Source organism: Pelodiscus sinensis, chromosome 7, assembly GCF_049634645.1.
Source record: "Pelodiscus sinensis isolate JC-2024 chromosome 7, ASM4963464v1, whole genome shotgun sequence".
NCBI lineage: Eukaryota > Metazoa > Chordata > Testudines > Trionychidae > Pelodiscus > Pelodiscus sinensis.
In genome coordinates this window covers 47,667,983-47,684,229 of record NC_134717.1, presented here as the reverse complement: position 1 = coordinate 47,684,229, position 16,247 = coordinate 47,667,983, and the positions used below count along the sequence as shown (strand labels likewise).

General features: G+C 43.7%; 1 long non-coding RNA gene across 2 annotated transcripts in view; it reads left to right on the top strand.

The window, feature by feature from the left end:
* The window catches only part of LOC112545183 (uncharacterized), a 110,572-nt gene extending 105,737 nt beyond the window's left edge, over window positions 1-4,835 (top strand). Inside the window, exons 1-3 of one of the 2 annotated variants that reach the window (XR_003088623.2) lie at window positions 2,031-2,204; window positions 3,582-3,699; window positions 4,548-4,835. This is a non-coding gene — a long non-coding RNA (uncharacterized LOC112545183). Of the gene's footprint in view, window positions 1-2,030; window positions 2,205-3,581; window positions 3,700-4,547 lie in introns of those variants that run through there. The other variant, XR_012905235.1, reaches the window with a different exon arrangement.
* The last annotated feature ends 11,412 nt before the right edge of the window (window positions 4,836-16,247 follow it).

Genomic DNA, 16,247 nt, shown 5'->3' with positions numbered 1-16,247 from the left:
GGCTGCATGACTACAAAAAGGATGTATGCGATCCATATCACAAAGGAGACAATCTCTGGTCAAATGTGATCTTCATTTTGGAAAAGTTTAACAGTCTCTAATATATACCACACTACTATACCAGTCTAGTGAAAAACTGAGGATCTTGATGCTGCACTGATCTAAAACACATGAGAGGAGATACTGATATTCTAAAACAAGGAGACAAGTGTAAGATGAAAGCATAAAAAAAGAGAGTTGACCCTGTAGCAACACAGCATCTCAGTTATGGAGGGTGCAGTGTATGTAACCACTCGCTGTTTTAAATCACTTTGTAAGAACATCATTTAAGTCACTCTAGCAATTTCCTCCAATTCCTACACTGCAAACAAATGCATTATTAGCGAGCTTAAATTCAAACAAGGACAAATATGGCCAAAGGGAACATACATAAAAGTTTGAACAAATATTTGCGCATTTTTTATTCACACCGCTCTAATAAATAATGTAAAGCACTCAGAGTACATCTGTGTTTTTAATCTTCTTTACACAGTGTAATCTGTAACATGAAGATAATTTTAATTATATTTTCAGTCTAGTTTATAGTTTTATATGTGCAGTAGCTCTTTGTGGTCAAAATGCAAGAGGAATGTTTATTTTCTTTAACATAAAAAAACCTAGTATTTCTCCGCTTCCATGACTTTTATTGCAGCTCACTTATTGGACTATCCTGGTTAATGCTTTTCTTTTTTAAAGGGATGTAGGTAGGAAACACGTGTGAACAATGAGTGGCCCCAAAGATTAACCTGTGTGCCAGTTCCTACTGCTGCAGCTGGCAAACAATTATTGTGAATGAAAGAGATACTCCTGTCATTATGCTAGGGTTTTTTTTCTTTCTTATGCTTGTTTGCATGACTCAGAATACAAACATTTTTATTAGTTATGGAACAGATTAAAATGTGGCCTCCATTTTTGCTTGTGCAGTGTGATTGAATACATGCATCAGTAACATACATGGCCTTCTTACACTGCAGAAGGATGTCTGAAGCATAATGAGTTCTCATCAGTTAATTTTCTGATATGCTCTTTGTTTCTTCAATTATTTCATCATTTAAGCAATTAAAGTTGGAAGAAACTTGTGTGTGACTTACTAGACCATTGATTACAATTGCATTGTTAATGTTTGCCTGCAGATTAGCAAAGAATTTACTTGTAAAGGAGGCCAGGGTTTAGGTAAAATCTCTTGGTGAATGATGCAAACTTTATTATTTCCAGTTAAAATGAATATTTTGATAGCTAATATATCAATAAGTCATTGTTTTAAAACTAAACTTGAGCAGGGACCTAAGTCAGTTTTGTGAGCTGCATTCAGTAGGATAGACTTTCTTCAGCAGCACTGCAATGAGAGGCATGCTGCTGTGATGGCTGAAGAACAATTAAATTGTATGCGAAGTTCATTCACTGAAAGTCAAAAGTGAGGAGAAAAGAATAACTGAAGGTCACCTTCACTGCTGCTATTGACTTTACCCTAAATAGCCCTGCTATTGACTTTACCCTAAATAATAAGGGTCAGTATAACAAGGGAATCAATTACTGAAGAAATTAGTTCATACTGTCAAAGATACTTTTCCCCAGTTGTATTAACAAAGGAAATAGATTTGTTAAAATACATAACATCACTAGATCACAGATTCAGCACTGTAAAGACACAAGTTAGATCAGTGTACATCAAGTGTCGATGCTACTGACTTTTGCCCCCATAGGGACTCCATTAAACAAGTGTAAGCATGGTAAGAATCAGGCTCTGGATGTATAACAAGAGGATTATCTGGCTCAGAATTGGTAATGAGACAAAATCAGTTGTAGGCCATTCTGATGGGGTGTACCAACCCCGCACTGACCTGTGAGGGGTTAACCAGGCCTGCTGGGCTGAGCAGGCCCCGCCCCTCCATGGATCTGCTGGGCATGCTCCAACTGCAGACCCAGTATAAAGGCCAGAGGAGCAGCTCAGTTGGGGCTGACCAGGAGAGGGGAAGGAGCTCCTGCCAGAACACAAGAGCAACTGCCCCTGCTGGCCGGGCCTGGCTGCCGTGCCAGCTGCAGCCATCACCCCGGCTGCCACCCCAGCCACAGCTGCCATGCCAACTGCAGCCACCAAATCAACCGGAGCCACCACTGCAGCATCTGCCAGCAGAGGTGGAGACTACGCTTGCCGGGGGAATAGGGTAGGAAGCAACTCAGGGAGGAAAGTAGGCGGCTTCCTAGTGGACTCAGCATGCTTCGGGAGAATTCCCCTTGAGCCAGTGGTGGGAAACACCTACCTCTAACAGGGCCCTGGGCTGGGGCCCAGTGGAGAGGGAGGGCCTGGGCCCCTCTTCCCCCACCTCCCTGGCTCCCTAGAGCAGGGAGCCAATTTAATGTGCTATAGACTCAGCTGCTGAGCCTTATTTACCCCACAGATGGGGTGAGAGAGACTCGGCCACTGGGCCATACTTCCCTGCTGATGTGGGAGGAGAGGGGGTGCCATAGATCTGGCCACTGGGCAGCACTACCTCACTGACTGGGATGTGGCGGACTAGGCCCCGAGCCATAATGCCAAGCCTTGAGGGACTTCAGCCACCACTAGATTATGGGGTGAGCTGCCTTGCCTGGTTCTCTTGACAGCCACTGATTCAAATCTAGGCCATTACTAACTTCCCTATGGCAGTAAGTTAGAGGTCTATTAAGGACAGGCAAAGTCATTTTGTCTAATTTCAGACATGCTTAAAATACTATGGCTTAAATATTAGAAAATAAGAACCCACTTCTGCCTTTTGTTATGTTGCTTTATACTTTAGCAGCACAAAGCAGAATTGGTCCTTGGAGGATAGCTGTGGGGCTAGGAGGTTCTCATAGTGTTATGCTGTTAGAAAGAATCTATGCCAGCCCCTGGCATTGGGGACATATAGACCATGCCCTTTCCCTGGTGCACTGCTGCACTACTGCTATTCTCAGCTGGCAGCTCCACACAGGGATAGCTTAAAGTAATAAAAGTAGCAGATGATTTAATGCCATCTTTGTTCTCTCAGTGCACACTGTACCCTGACTCATAAACCACACAAAGACTCAGGCTTAGTGTTTTGATGATTGGGAGAGACTTGAAAAAAGGAGTGGAAAAAGTAAACAAAATATACACCCAAAGAGTGTGTGTGTGGGAGGGGGAAGATTGTGGAAGAAATACTAATGGGAAAAGGTGAACACCTATAGTTCACCCACTTGTGCTGGCCTAGATTATTTTATTATTTGAATGGCTATTCATCTGTTTCCCAAATAAATGGGATTTGTGTTTTACACATGAGAAAGTAAAACCTGTGAAAGTGAGCAGGACATTTAAAAGGGGACCCACAGACCTAATGAATGTGTTTTGTTACTGCTAGAGACTCCAGAAGAGGGTATATGGATATGGGAGTGACTAAAAGTATGTGAAGACAGAAAAATGGCAACAAACATTGTGGCACTAACAAGATATATGTAGATTGTACCCTTCAGATCACTCTGTTATATATTGCATCTCATCCCCACATCTTTATGTATTTTGTCTTTTAAAACCTTGATCCTGAAAGTTATACTGGTACAAGCAGACCCTGGTTCCTGCACACAGCACCAAGACAGTGGAGTTCCGCACAGGAGCATGATTGACAGACTCTGGGACTTGGAATGAGACATGGTTCATGCCCAAAGGTATTAAAAACTGTCTCTAGTACCACATTTTAGGACAGAGTATAATTATTCTGTTGTACTACAATCTGCAGTGGCCAACACAAAATCATGATTCCAAAACTCCTCAAACTTTGGGTGGGAGGTTCAAAATTCAGATATTAATTTTGTAGTTTATCAGTGGTATGATTAAAATGCTGCCCAAACTTTGAACTAGCAAACACCAATATTATAAACGATTTTGAGTGCCCATGAAAATGAGGTTGGTGGGAGTTATTTACAGTTCACTGAGTTGCAAAACATCTGGTTATACAACATTTGTCAATTTGTGACATGATGCAGCAGCAGATGGTAGATACAAACCCAGCTTAATGTGAAATAATCATATTATGCTAACATTTGCAATCCATACCATTTACAAATGTGATAATCCAATGACAAAGCAAAAGCTCCATGAAAAAGTAAGTAGTAAGACCCCAAATTGGCAAACACAGTTGCACATGTTTAACTTCAGTCAGTCCCATTGGACATAAATTCCATTATTTGCAAAGTGATCCATGTAGGCAAAGTGAGCCTCACTTTGCCTAATGAGGACAAAGTGTTGTAAGATCAAGGCTTAAGTGTATTCTATTTTCTAAAAGATTAAATATCCTAGTCATAGAAGAACTCTGACAGTCTACAACTCTACATTTACAAAAGTAAACAAAATTTAAAGTGTAAAGTTAGTTTTATGTATATGTTTAGATTTTTAAGAATGTGCCCACACACTGCTCTGGATACATATATCTCAACAACAAAGCTTACAAATAAAGCAATTACAAATTGAGATTAGCAAATATGACCAACCTGCACTGAACTAATCTATCCTCTAGTTCACCATCATCCTCAGAAAACAGAAGCCCCACAGCATGCTCTCAATGGACCTCAATAATTGGACAGCTTTCCAGTGACCTGAAGGATTATGCATCAAGTCAAGACTGTAGATTTACTGAATCAATGAAGAAAGTAAATTAATTGTTAAATATTCCAGTAACCAAGAATAATCATCTAATCACAAAACACTCAAACAGTTCAAAAGCCTCTAATAATAATTTATTATAAAAAATAACAAGATCCATTAGAAGATGTCTGTGGACTGAAAAATAAAATGTAAGTTCTAGTATAAAACCATAAATGTTAAAGAATCATTTTCATCCTGCACCATTCTTCATATTCAAAGGGACTTCTCTAGGATTTTCTCTTCCTGAAGAACACTCACTAGGTGGCCTTAACTGAAAACGCTTTTTAAAGATGATTAAAAAAATGAACACCCTTAGTGTATGTCTACACTACCACCCTAGTTCGAACTAGGGTGGTAATGTAGGCAACCGGAGTTGCAAATGAAGCCTGGGATTGGAATTTCCCGGGCTTCGTTTGCATAAAGCCGGGCGCCGCCATTTTTAAATGTCTACTAGTGCGGACTCCGTGCCGCGCGGCTACACGCGGCACGGACTAGGTAGTTCGGACTAGGCTTCCTAGTCCGAACTACTGTTACTCCTCATTCCTCCTCTTAAAATCAGGAATAAGGGATCTTCCGGAAAAGGCTTTATTTTCCGAAAAATCCCGTCTAGAGTGGCGCTTTTCTCCGGCAAAAAAAAAAAAAAGCGGCAGCCATGTTCATGCAAATGCCGCGGATGATATTTAAATCCCCCATGTCATTTGCAATTCCGAAGTGTCTCATTAGCATCCCTTTTCCGGAAAAGGGTGCCAATGTAGACACAGCCTTTCTGTTTAAGTTGTTTCTTTCAATGTGCTTGTTTTACTACACTACTATTATTCATCTTTGAAATGCCTTTGGTTTTCAGTTTCAATGGCTTTACAAAGTCAATAGTTTATTATTTTCATGATTTCTCAAACTTTAAAATGAGATGTAAGCATGCTAAGACCTTACAAAGCATGTATAAATTTGTTTAAATATACACAACCTTCTAGATTTTTGCAATGTTATTTAGATCAAGTTAATAGCTGTGATAGAGGAAAAGAGCCATAAAAAAGGTTGAGAACTATGCCTGTCACATGATCGGGTTGGGGTGGTGAGGGTAGGCTGAGAGGCTCTGGGGACTGCAGCCAATGCTGGACAAAGGAATTGCTTTGTTCATGAATTTTTATATTTGAACAATAAATTGGGCCCTAAGGCAAAACCTGAAATGGACTTAAGTGTGGAAGTGGCTCTTTCCTGAGCAGGTGAGGCAGCTACCAGTTTATATCAATCTTAAATTTCTGTCTCCTGAGGGATAGTAAAGCAACTTTCTACGCTGAAGGTGTAACACACTGAATACAAAGTATATTAGAGCAGCCAGAAGCTACTCTAATATATATGAGACTGCAGTGTCTCAGAGGTCCAAAAACACAAAATAACATTGATTTGAGACTCACTGCATCTGCAGAACTGCCAGGAATGGACTAATTGGAAGAGAATATAGTTCTAGTTGTATTACTTCCTGCTGGAATTTTCATTTGGAAATCCATGGAGTGTGGGTTGCCTTTCCTCTCTGTTGGGGTTCAGGGAGTGGATGTTACCATGAAAAGAATCACAGGGGAGATCTGCACTCAAATAGACCCTTCCACATTCAGCTGCTGAGGTGACTAGTATATTGTGCTGTAAATACAGTACAATAAAGTAAATTAAAATTGTTATGGGTAACAATGCAAATGAGCTACTTAGCTGAATGTCATCAGGGGTTTTATTTGGCTATGAATAAACATAAAGCAAAGAAAAAGTTTACTAAAATCCTCAAAATTATTCTGATTTAGACCTGATTTCTTTTCTCTGTTAAAAGACAAATTGTTAGTTTCTCCAACATTCCTCCTACAATTTGGTCCTCTGAATCCTCCCTAACGCTAATCCCATGCCACTGCATGCGCACATGTGTGCGTTCACTCTGATGCTAGTAGACTGCAGAATCAGCTGGGCTGTCACAAAGGTCTTACTTTAGTTCCTGCAGAGCAGCTCAGAACTGCAGATGTCCCAGCAAAAACCATCTGGCTCTTTGCTGAATTAATGCTTTTTTGACCCTGATATACTGTGCTTTCCAATCGTTTTCTATTTTCATTATTCCACAAACTGAGATGTAAGCATTTAAAGACCCTACAAAGCATGTTTCTTTGTTTTTACCTAAGTGGTTAGTTAGATGATTTATATTAGCTTTCACAATCCCAGTAAATTTTACATGCTGTGAGCCAGATTCTCTGCTAGTATAAATTAAGGTAGTTCAATTGACTGCAATAGTACTATGCCAATTTACAACACTGGTAAGGTTTGAAAAAATCCCTGTAAATGGTCATCAGGCCTCCTAATGTTCAGTAGGAATTTATAGTGTGGGTGTTGAATTTAACATAATCACTGTAAGTTCTGGAAATTTGCTTAGCTATATTCATGCTAAACTAATTATCTAAATTTAAGCAATGGAAATATATGGTACTACCTCCCTCCCAGACACACACAGGCACACATTCTAATTGCAGACTTAATTTGAGGGAAAATTAGACTAAATTGTCAGCATTTTTTCAGGTCCTTCTGGAGCCTCTCTGAAGTAGTCTCCTTTTCATCTGACCTCCTTCAGTAGATTATTTTTAAAGTCAGTGGAATTCTTGGCTTTGGGATAGATTCTGCGCAGTTAAGCAGATGCCATTCCCATAGAAACTTGGGACCAAATTTAAGAGTGATGTAAACGCTTGAGGCAGCATAGTTAGGGCAGTTGTTCCCAAATTTTCAAAGCCGTGACCCCCTTTTAGACAACCATTATCTCAAAACACCTTCCCACGATCATCCATTCCAGATATAGACTTTCTCTGACCTAAATATTACTAAGCAAGATGACCCAATCTGCAGTTTCTGTTAAATTAGAGAAGGACCTTCACTGAAATTAGCAGGAAGTGATCACCTCTTAGTACAAGGTAAGAAGGCCTTTAAGCAGCATCCTATTCCAAGCTCAGCCTAACTTCCCAGATGAGGAAAATAAGTAGTGAGGTTACATGATAGAAGACCGTGGCCTTGTCTATACTACGAAATAAGGTTGAATTTATTGTTGATTTTTTTTTAAAGCATCTGATTTTGTAAAGTGGAAAGCACACATTTCTCCCTGTGTTCAAAAACTTGACATAGTTCGCAATAGCACGTCCCCAGTATGGTAGTTACTAGTGGCTTTGAGAGAGGTGCACTGTGAGTAGTTATCCCACAGTTCCTGCTGCCGCTTTTCACTCTGGGTTGTGCTCCCAGTGCTCGCTGAGACCAAAACTGTGTAGTGTGTGGTTCTGGGTACATGACTGCATCCCATAATGCACTTGTCTCCCCCTATCCCTTCCTCGCTGACAACAATGGCAAACAATCTTTTTTGTGCCCTTTTATTCCCTGGTTATCCATGCAGATGCCATAGCAGGGTAAGCATGGAACCCATTGTGGAACCCATTTAGCAGCAAAGTATTATGGCAGTTATATTAACTATAGTGCACATTATGCCAGCTTATCCAGAGTGTATCCAGGGTCCACCAGAATGAGGATGCATCTCGGGAGGCCATGAACATACTCTCCTGCAAAGCACTTGAGTTGTGACCTGCAAATGCTACCAACATTTGATCCTCTAGACACAGTGGAATGCCAGTTCTGGTACCATCAGACAAACACAGACTGGTGGGCCCACATAGGAAGGTCTGTCTAAAGACAATACGGATGTTATGTACAAGGCCACAGTTATGCTTTTAAATGTCCACAGAGATCTTAGGGGAGCAGCTGGACTGAGTTTGGTGGCAGACAGGCTGAGGCTAAGACCATAAGAACGGCCATACTGGGTCAGACCAACGGTCCATCCAGCCCAGTATCCTGTCTGCTGACAGTGGCCAATATCAGATGCCCCAGAGGGAGGGAACACAACAGGTAATCCTCACATGATCCCATTCCTGTCACCCACCTCCAGAGAAACAGAGGCTAGGAACACCATTCCTACCCACCCTGGCTAATAGCCATTGGTGGACCTAACCTCCATGAATCTATCTGGCTCTTTTTTGAACACTGTTAAAGTCCTAGCCTTCATGACATCCTCTGGCAAAGAGTTCCACAGGTTGAGTGTGCACTGAGTGAAGAAAAAACTTCCTTTTGTTTGTTTTTAACATGCTGCCTATTAATTTCATTTGGTGACTCCTAGTTCTTATTTTGTGAGAATAAGTGAATAACTTTTTCCACACCAGTCATGATTGTATAGACCTCTCTCATATCCCCCTTTAGTCTTCTCTTTTCTAAGATGAAAAGTCCAAGTCTTTTTCATCTCTTTTCAGATTATGTAGTTCCTGTGTGTTCTGCACATGCGTGCGCGCACACACCATTTGCTCGGAAAGTGCAATATTCCCTTCCTGCAGGAGCATGGGAATGGGAAGGGTGAGGGGGGTCTGGGTATGACAGCTGGGCAGAGCTCAAGCCATGCTTCATTGGGGATGAGCAAAAGGAGGTTTACTGCAGAGGCATCAACTAATAGCTTCCCCTGCTTCATCCACATTGCCATGCAAGATATCAGTCTTCTCCAAATTACACTGAGTGAGAAGCAGATTCTGACTGAATGTGGCCAAAAACCTGGACCTTATGCTGCAATGCTTTGTGCTGCAATGATGCCAAACCACTTACTGCTTGCTTAGCATGGAAAGGTTATGCTTATAAGATGCACACAGGATCTTTCGGGAGAAGGGGGGGGAAAGAAGGCCATATGCTGCATTAGGAATACAATAGTAAAGCAGCTAGCACATGTTCACATAGAGACACACACGCATGCCAGTCAATGTTATAGTTACCAGTCCAGAGTCTGAATCACTCTGGTAGCCAGCCACATTGATCAGAGGTAGAGAGGAGCAGGGCTCTATCAGTCACAACACGATGCTCTGGGGGAAGTCTTGGCAGGATGAAATCCAAAAACCATGGCAAAGCTGCCACTTCTTAATATTTTGCGCTGTCATGCTGTAATCAGTCCCCGTTTGACTGCTTGTTTTCGTAAGATCATATCACAGCTATCTTGTCTCAATTGGTAAGTTGCATTATCTTTTAGAGTCACCAACCATATCTCATTAGGGGTTTACAGCAATATCCTGGTGCCTTTATGTCTATCCTCAGCTTCTCCCTAGAACATCGGGTCTTCACACTTATCTTTTAACACACTTTCTTCGTTTTTCACTCACACAAACAAAAATTACAGTAGCTTCACGCAAGCAAGAATTACATAGTTGCTTTTGTAAAAACTGATCTAATGCAAAATATTCTAAGATTAAAATTATTACTATTAAAATTCTTCCATAATACAAAAATAATTCTTACCAGGGATGTTAGCATATAGTCATTTAAATGAATAACCAATAAGCCTGGAGTTATTGGTTAATCCAAATGACCTTAAGCACGCACACACACCCTTGCTGTCTCTATACAGAAGTAACGGGGGGGACAAGACATGCCAGCTCTGCAGAGTCGCCTGCCTCCCCAATGCTGCCTCCCACTTTCTCTTTGTGCTTCAGCAGGCATTCTGAATTACAGCAATTAAAATACTGTGACGTTCTCCTGGGTACAATATGACCTGCTGTGTATCCCTTTAGTTATACAGCTTGGGATGCCTTTTACATTGCTTTGCTACTGAAGAGCATCACCTCCAGGCTCTGTTCATTCTCAACTACTAGCAAGTAAAGCCACTCCCAACTCAATGCATTAATGCTCTGTTCAGACATCCATGAACTACACGTAGGGCAGCATGTGCATATCCCTCAATTCCAGCCTTGGCCCCAGAAATGTGCATCTTGTACTAATCAGAAACCTACTGGACAGGACACGCTCATTAATATTCCATCATTTGAACAATGGGAATGATTATGCACCAGATTTGTTGTCTCAAGTGAAGGTTTCACAAACACTTCTACTGAATATACTGGCTTAGATAAAACAATAAAGCAAATTTATTAACTCAAGAAAGATAGATTTTAAGTGGTAAGGCATAAAAACTAGAATTCGTTATGAAAGAGAAAAAGATAAAACTGCAAACCAATTCCTAAACTTCACCAAGATCTGAAGCAAACATCATTGTGACCACACCAGCTACTGCAGCCAATTCTCATTTCACAGGTTGAAATTCCTTTTAGCTTGGGTCTGCTCCCTTTAGTTCTCTGTTTTTCAGATGTTATGAGCCAAGTGTCACATTACTGAATTTTAAGGAGAGCAGACAGATCACTGCTTCACCCGGGGGGGGGGGAGGGGGGATGAGGGGGGAAGGGGTTTGCCCCAAAAGTGGTAGAAAGGGGCTTTTTATCCCCCTCTCTCTTGCTTTATGTGAGTGTTGCTTTAGAAATACCAGTATGAAAAAAAAGACACTGATGGAAACTAAAGGAATCTGAAAACCCTATGCATGAGCAATGGTAAACAAAATGTCTTGTGGGCTGCACATAGAACCCCGATGGATTGCATGTAGCCCTCTGGCTGGAGGTTGCCCACCACTGGATTAGGGGCATCCCTCCCACCCGCTCACTTTTTATAACCCCAATCCTTGGGTGAAAGAAAAATCCCTCCTGAATCATGTGGGTGGGCAATTCCATTGTGTATGTGAGCTCCAAATTGTCCTGCAGCTGAATTGTAAATTTCCTGTTTACAACTCCACTGTTGGTGAATCTCCAACTTAGCACTTTGCTGGCATGCTAACATACCTTTGTGTCTGTGGAACTGGCTCATGGGTGTTACACAGAACTACAACATGTGTCAGTAACAATCATACAACAAAACATCATAATTTCACATCCAGTGTTGTTACTTACATTTGAACAGTGTAATTATACATCAGCAGATTATGAGTTTTAAAGCATAGTTTGTACAAAATATAACTATAAAAGTGGTGAATATAGGGTATGGGGTGTCACAAGTACATTTTACTTACTTCAATTGAAAGTAAAATTTACCAACACAGCATATCAGTAACATTGAGCTTTCAGGAAAGAAATTACAGTAAAACAATTAAAGTTGGTATTTTGAAGTTGTAAGTTTTGGCTCCTGGGTGTGCTAGCCAGACCAGACTTTGGATGCTACAGTTCTGCAGATCAGCTTTGCGGTTGCTGGATGCTTAGAAAACATTTTAGACATTGTATTCAACAAAAGTATCTAAATTTTGCAGAGGCAGAAAGATAAGGAAATAGGGTCCAGTGAATAGAGGCCTAGTACTCCTAGTTCTAGTTACTAACACCACTCCATACTTTGAGCTCTTTGCCTCAATTCCCCATTTACAGAGTTGTTGTGATGATGAATATATTAAATGATTGAGAAGCACAAATATGGTAATGGGAGCACCATATAGGTACATAAAAGAGCTCTCACTTTATCTTATTCTGAGTCTAGTTAGACATATTTGTCTACATTCATTTTGATGAAATTAACAACTTTTATTTAGACACCGTTCAATCACACAGCTGGTTGCTACAAAAGGATTCCCCTTAAATTCATTTGCACCACTGAAATGGGACAAAATAATGAGCTTCAGAAAATTTGGCTGATTGTGTTTAAACTCCTTAACATAAATAAAAACTCCCTCTTTCTTTGTCTCCTTTTATGCCTGTCCATCCCTTCACTCCCTTACTCTCACACAGTCACTTATACCTCCCTCTATACCTACTCTTGTTCCTGGCACAGCTGTCCATTAGGGATATTAAAATGTGTTTATTTTGGTAAAAATGTACCTGCTGGAATTTTTAGCATGTACACATTACACATGGGATAGGATGGAAAACCAGCTCCACAGGAGCAGAAGGGAAAGCATGGAGAGTGGTGATGTGATACTGTAAATGGTTACATTCAGCCCCCCATCCCCTGCGCTGCTGCCTCTGTAGCCCAGTGAGCACCAGCTCCTGCCTGCTCCCTCATCCTGATACAGAGGCAGCAGCACAGCACTATCACATCCCTACACTCCATGCTTCCCCTTGTGTACCTGCAAAGCCTTATCCATGAACTCCCTTTGGGTATGTCTACACTACAAAGTTAGTTTGAACTAACGGACGTTAGTTCGAACTAACTTTCATAGGCGCTACACTAGCGCTCCATTAGTTCGAATTTAATTCGAACTAGCGGAGCGCTTAGTTCGAACTAGGTAATCCTCATTCCACGAGGATTAAGCCTAGTTCGAACTTACTAGTGCGAATTAAGGGCTGTGTAGACCCTTAATTCGAACTAGTGGGAGGCTAGCCCTCCCCAGGTTTCCCTGGTGGCCACTCTGGCCAACACCAGGGAAACTCGTCTGCCCCCCTCCCGGCCCCGGACCTCTTAAAGGGGCATGGGCTGGCTATGATGCCCGTGCCAGGTGCAAGTCTGCCAGCACCCAGCCAGCAGACCCTGCACCTGGCACGGATCGAGCCACCCACCCGATGCCCCCCAGCCCTCCCCCTCTTCCCGGGACCAGGCTGGCGGCTCCCGGGAGCTTGCCCGGGACCGCAAGAGGCGGGCACCCGCCTGGTCTAGTGCAGACATCGTGGACCTCGTCCACGACCTCCGCACTAGGCACAGGAACGTGGCTGGCTAGGGCAGGAGAGCTGCCAGCCTGGCCACCCAGAAGCAGGTGTGCATGAAAATCAAGGGGGTCCACTGAGACCCCCAATCCTGAGCCCTGAGCTTCCAATGGCCGTCCTGGGTCAGACCAAAGGTCCATCTAGCCCAGTAGCCTGTCTGCCAACAGCGGCCAACCCTAGATCCCTGGAGGGGATGGACCGAAGACAATGACCAAGCCATTTGTCTCGTGCCATCCCTCTCCAGCCTTCCACAAACCTTGGGCAGGGACACCACTCCTACCCCCTGGCTAATACCACTCCATGGACCCAACCTCCATGACTTGATCTCACTTCCCTTTAAACTCTGTTCTAGTTCTAGCCTTCACAGCCTCCTGCAGCAAGGAGTTCCACAGGTTGACTCTTTGCTTTGTGAAGAACAACTTTCTGTTACTAGTTTGAAGCCTGCTACCCATTCCTTTCCTTTGGTGTCCTCTAATCCTTCTTTATGGGAACTAATGAAGAACTTTTCTGTATGCACCCTCTCCACCCAACTCCTGCTTTTAGAGACCTCTATCCTGTCCCCTCTCCGTCTCCTCTTTTCTAAGCTGAAAAGTCCCAGTCTCTTCAGCCTCTCTTCATATGGGACCTGTTCCCAACCCCTCATCATTGTAGTTGCCCTCCCCTCTCCTAGCCTCTCTCTTCCCCTCTCCCACCTCCTTTCCCCAGTCTCCCCCAGTTTTGTTCAATAAAGACAGATTCCATTTTTGAACACAATTGTCCTTTATTTTGTACATCAAGAAAAGGGGCTAGGGAAGGGTAAGTGGAAGGAGGTGAGGGAGGAATGGGGCACGAGCCCCCGATGGGGAGGACTGGGCTGGCTCTGCGGGCTTCTGGGGGTGGAAGCTCTCCTGCAGCCCCCCAATTGCCCCCTCTTCCCAGATGGTAGCCTGCGGCAAGTGCAGCCGGTCTGATGGCCGAGTGCTGTGATGTGCCCAGTGTGGGTACTTCGGGCAATCCAAGCCAGGACTGCTTTGCAAGTGGGGCACCCCTGAGAACTGTCTGTCCGGGGTGGGTGTCGAGACCCTTTAAGCACAGCCCTCGGCTAGCCTGAGACAGCATCTCCATGCTCTAAGTCCTCCTCTGATGCCCTGCCGGCACTGCTTCCGGCCATCCTTAAGCCTGGTTCAGGGTCCACTTAATGTGGACATGCTAGTTCGAATTAGCAAAATGCTAATTCGAACTAGTTTTTTAGTCTAGATCAGTTAGTTCGAATTAGCTTAGTTCGAATTAACTAATTCGAACTAAGGTAGTTCGAATTAACGTTGTAGTGTAGACTTACCCTTTTAGTCTTACTCATGCTCGCCTCTATTTTGTTATCTGACATCATATCTCCTCTTTTACCTGCCCCAGATGCCCTCATGCTCTTCTGCTCCCTGCTGTGCCTCACCTAGATTCCTCCCCTTATTCTTCCTGCATCATGCACGAGGTACCGTATTTTAGTGAATATACCCTGCACCTGAATATACCCCGTGGTTTTTCCAAATTGCGTAAAAAAAACCTTGTATACCCCATGCACAAGTGTAACCTGCAGGGTATGCAAGACTTTTCTGTGCCGGGGGTATATTCATTAATTTACGGTGCCGGGAGGGGGGGTCCTGCAGGTACTCACCGCCCTGGTTCCTGCACAGCCGCCAGCCTCTGGGTGGGGGAGCGCTCATCCCCCTGGTTCCTGCACAGCCGCAGGAAGGGGCAAGGGAGCGCTCATCTCCCGGTTCCTGTGCAGCCTCCAGCCTCCGGGCAGGGGAGTGCTCATCCCCCCAGGAACCGCAGGATGAGCGTTCCCCTGCCCAGAGGCTGGTGGCTGCGCAGGAAACGGGGATGAGCACTCCCCCCGCCCCTTCCTGCGACTGTGCAGGAACCATGGGGATGAGCGTTCCCCCACCCGGAGGCTGGAGGTTGTGCAGGAACCAGGAGATGAGCGCTCCCCCGCCCTTTCTTGTGGCTGCGCAGGAACCACGGGGATGAGCGCTCCCCTGCCTGGAGGCTGGATGCTGTGCAGGAACTCAGCAGGTGAGTTTAAAAATTTTTGTATATCCCGCACCCAAGTATATCCCATGGGGAGGTGCGGGGTTTGTAAAAATGCATATAACCTGCGGGTTATATGCGCAAAAAATATGGTACTTACTACTTCTTTATCCCAGCACCATCTCCTAAGTCTGCCTTTTGCCTCCTTCCCTTGTGGTCCGTCCTTCCTCCCTCCAGACCTACATGGAGATCCAAGAACACAGCTCAGCATATCACTGCTCTATATTAGGAATGTTAAATTGTGTTTAATCAGCTAATCAAGTAGTCAATGGAATTTCCATCAACTACTCGATTAGTCAATAATGCAGAGAAACTGCGGCTCTGCCTTTTAAATGTATTAAGAGCCTGGTGGCTCTTAAAAGGCCAACCCCGCTGCAGCTCTGCAGTGTCCCCGTGTTATCGACCAATCTAGTAGCCAATAGAAATTCCGCCAGGTGGCTCTTAATACGTTTAAAAAGCAGAGGCACAACTGGGGGGACCCAGCCCAAGCTGGGACAGCTGATTCCCGGCTCCCGCTCAGTCCCCCTGGCTGCACCTCTGCCTCCTGTCACCTTGCGGAGATGGTGCTGGGGAGAACCAGCTTTTAATCCAACTCCCCCCAGCACCAGCTCCTGCTTCCCCCCTGCCCCTTGCTGTCTCTCTCTGATAGAGGCAGAAAAGTGGAACGGTTAGTCGAGTGACTATGTTTATCAGATAGTCAACTAGTCACTTGCATCCCTACTCTTTGTCCCTCTTGAACCCTTTCCCCCCTACATTTCTGAATCCGACATCCAGCCCCCCATCACAAACACACACAGAGAATTTTCTGGCTCAGTTTAGCTGTAATACCTGGAGGCAGAAAGTCTGATTATAAGAATTTTGTTACATCACATCATTTATTTTCAAGTTGCTCTATGTACAAAGAAAATCAGCTATTTGTACTCCCACCCCAATTTCTCTCCCACTTCACAAAACTGCCTGGGGCT